This window comes from Malania oleifera, chromosome 6, assembly GCF_029873635.1.
Source record: "Malania oleifera isolate guangnan ecotype guangnan chromosome 6, ASM2987363v1, whole genome shotgun sequence".
Taxonomy (NCBI): domain Eukaryota; kingdom Viridiplantae; phylum Streptophyta; class Magnoliopsida; order Santalales; family Ximeniaceae; genus Malania; species Malania oleifera.
This window is the reverse complement of record NC_080422.1, coordinates 1,283,446-1,287,443: the sequence shown is the minus strand read 5'-3', so window position 1 is coordinate 1,287,443 and position 3,998 is coordinate 1,283,446. Positions and strand designations below refer to the sequence as shown.

Genomic DNA, 3,998 nt, shown 5'->3' with positions numbered 1-3,998 from the left:
TCTCGTTTCGTCTTTTTAGATGGACAAAGGATTTCAATTTGAAGCAGGAACCATTCTTGGCCCCTCAATGGTTATTTCTCCCTGGTTTTCTGATGCATATGTACAGGCTTGATTGTTTACAGATTTTAGCCACGAGGTTTGGTAACTGGGAACTGACAATATTACGCTTAATCGAACTAGGCCTACGGGTGCGAGAATGTGCGTGGAGATGGATTTATTGGCAGATCAAGTGGATGCTTTCCCGATTGTTGTTTCTGCAAATCAAAAAATTTGGCAGGAAGCGAGGTACGAAAAGTAAGGATTTTATTGTGAGAAATGTCATAGACAAGGGCATTCCAAGGTGGTATGCCAAGTAGGTGAAAGGAAATAGAAATTTGGGGATAGATATAAGGATACGAAATATGCTAGACAAGAAAATCGACAAGAAGTTTGGCGTGTGAATCATTTGGATAAAGGAAAAGAAGTTTAGAGAGGACTGAGAGATCCATGCATTGTTGAAGAAACTTTAAAGGTGGATCATGTTCAAGAGGGTGCAACAACATCACAAATTTTGCCAGTGGTTGAGACAGTTCCGCAAAGTGAAATGGAAGAGGGGGAGTTTGTACCTAAAGAACCGAGGCTTGAAGTAGAGATTTTGCAGATGAACACAAAACAGTACGAGATTGAGTAGAGGGAGGAGATTGTTGAACCAGTCTTGGGTGCTCCCGATGCTGATATTTTGATAGTGGAAGATATTATATTTAAAACCTTCAAATTTTTTATGTAGATATGAATGAAAAATTTTACTATATTTTTTGTTTTAATACATAAAAAAATTATGTAAAAGACTTGAAATGGTGAATTTATGAAAAGCTTGTTGTTGCAAGTAAAATGAATTCGACTATAATAGTATTCTGATTGATATTTATTTCACAAAAAATCAAGAGTAAAGAACTAAAAGGCAAATTCAGCGATTGCTTAATCTGAGAATGTCGGAGAACAGGTACGACGCCGGAAAAAGAACGGTGCACTGAGATGAGGCCGAAGAAGGCTAGTATGGCTGGAGACTACCAAGAAGTTGCTGTAGACTGAGATGAACTAAGACGCTTAGAGGAGATGATTGGAGTGATGACGACGGCGACTGCCGCGCAAGAGAGTCAAGAGAGAATTATGGAAAGATGCCGAAAAACAGATATGCAACCGAGAGAGGACCACATCCATGTGAGTCTGAAACACGCCAAAAAGGATAACAAAGCTTCGAAGAAGCTGCAGCAAGCACTGACAATACTGAAGAAAACAAGCCGAGATAACGGGAAAAACTAAGGGAGTGCCGGAGATGCACTAGCCAAGACTGAGAACTGACACTGAACTGAACACAAATGCCGGAGATGCACCATTCAAAGACTATTGCCGAAGAAGACGGGAGAACCAAATAGAAAGATGTGAGGACAAATTGAGATGTTGAGAAACTGTAAGATAGTCGAAAAAAAATAGAGAGCAGATAGATCGCCAAAAAAATGAAGATGTTGGAGAACTACAGGAGAAGATGAACGGCGCACTTCGAGATGATCGGAGAAAATGGAAGACGTCAAGAACTGAGAACAAACGAGAGACTGAGAGAGATGAGCCAATGGTGTAATGCTGCTGCTGCTCTCACTGGCAACAAAGATGACGATTGAAACATGAGAGTTGACGAGAGACTGCCAAAGTTGGAGCAACAAGCATAGATGCCACAGAAGAAGGCAACCTGAGATTGTTGCGAGCACCGAAGACGATGCCGGCTGAAACAAGGGATGATCAGAGACGATGAGATGAGCCGAAGATACTGGAGAGATGCTGGAAGAGAGAGGAACGAGAGAACTACTGCTACTACTCTTCGCTGGAGAAAACGACCCGAAGGCAGGAGCTCGTAGATCTACTGCCGACAATGGAGTTCGGGGGAGAATAACGCCGAAGATGTCATTAGGGTTGTGACGGCAGTCGAGAAGCAAGGTTGGGTTAGCTGTAACGACCTGCTCCTTTTTCACATATATATATATTTTTTAATAAATAAATTATCATCACATCATACATTCCAGCTCAGCAGGTCACAATCCACCTGGGTCCGTGGGCACCAGGGATATATCAAAGCATAAAGCAGAAGCCCTAGCAGTAGAAAATATACAAACATGTACATCTCAATACCATATACCACAATATACCAGAGTTATTACAATCATTGTATTTTCATATATACATCCCAAAAATAAAACCTAGGGACATTTCCCACAAAATCTAACTGTCCCTACAAAACTTACCCTTCAAAAAGGACAGATAGACCGTACTATATCAGCGGGGCTTTTCTCGCTCTTCTATCATGGGCTCCTGAAAAGTTAATAAGATTTAGGGGTGAGACACCTCTCAGTAAGGGAAATAAACTAATACCAGTGTGTGGCAACATGAGTATTATGTGTTTTACATATACCATACATAACATATTCAATACTGTTTATCAAATTTGGGAAAACATACATATATATCAACACATAGTAGAATATACTGCATTTTCATAAACATATCTCATCTCATACACTAATAATAACATAAAACAATCTTGGTAGGTTAGCTGGTTGTTGTCATGTATCACCCCCCACATGACTGGGCTGTGTGGCTCGAATGCGGGACCTGACAATGATTGGCCGACCACTACCAAGTCAAACAGTAATCTGTAGGTCCGATGGGTCTACCCAGACTGGTCCGTACACCAGGGGCGATAACAGCACACTTCTTGAAAATAACCACATCGACCATCCAATCTCACACCACTCCGTACAGTGGTGTTAACACAAATATCATGATCACGAAGACCATGGACACATAGCAACGATACCATGCAAGTGCTAGCCTAGACCAAGCCAACCAGGTTCTGATATCATATACATATACTAAAATCGTGATACATGGATATCTCATATCAATAATTATCAAATCAATCATATCATTTTTCACATATACATATTTCATGAAAATCATCGGCCCGTACGCTGGAATTACACATTTTATCATAGCTCGGCCCGTACGCCGGCAAATCACATAACACAGCCCGTACGTTGGCAAATCTCATCCACATAGCACAGCCCATACGCCGGCAAACATAACCACATAGCACGACCCAAACGCCGGCAAATCACACACACACACACACACATATATATATATATATATCTCGGCCCGTACGCCGATTTTTCATCATAGAAACCCATATCGTCCCCATTACCAAAAAACAATATTTCACAACATTTTTATACTCATGCCACACTAAACAAATTTTCCACGTATTCAACATATTATCTTTTAAACAGTATTTTTCAAATATAAATCATATATATAAATATATTTATTTTTCCTAAAACCAGATGCTACATATATATACATGCATTTTCTCAAAACAAAACTAGTTTAGTTTATCCCCTTACCTGATTCCTGAAAAGCCCCTAAGAAAATCTTCCCCGTACCTACAAGGTTCTCAACTCAACACCCTGAAAATAAAAACTCGCAGAATTAAAGTTTAGTATTTTCGTACGTACAACATTTTCTATAACTACCACTAAGTCAAATTCGACTTAAAAAGTCTTACCTCAACTTAGGGATGATTCCCAACGTTCCCAATCAACACCTTGGAACTGAAAATTTCCAGTATTAAAGTTCAGTATTTTTACACATATATCACTTTCTTCAACTGTCAAAAATCCAAATATTAAATATAAAGTCTTACCTTGGATTTGGGATGAAATCCAACTTCATTTCCCTGACGATCCGCTCCGGCAGACTTGTAGAGAACTTCGCCAGGAGCGTCGTGGTGGCTTCGATTTTGGGATGAAATCCAACTTCATTTCCCTGACGATCCGCTCCGGCAGACTTGTAGAGAACTTTGCCAGGAGCGTCGTGGTGGCTTCGATTTGTCGATCCGGTGTAAAACTAGCCCGGAATCAAAGAGAGAGAGAGTCGTAGGAGAGAGAGAGAGAGAGAGTGTGTGTGTG

The 3,998-nt window shown here is 40.4% G+C and overlaps 1 long non-coding RNA gene across 1 annotated transcript; it reads right to left on the bottom strand.

Moving 5' to 3' along the window:
* Positions 1-2,141: 2,141 nt before the first annotated feature.
* On the bottom strand, positions 2,142-3,998 carry LOC131158818 (uncharacterized). Its single transcript, XR_009137522.1, has 4 exons — positions 3,734-3,998; positions 3,596-3,641; positions 3,435-3,497; positions 2,142-2,343 (listed from the first exon to the last, which is right to left on the bottom strand). It is a non-coding gene; the product is annotated as an uncharacterized LOC131158818 (long non-coding RNA).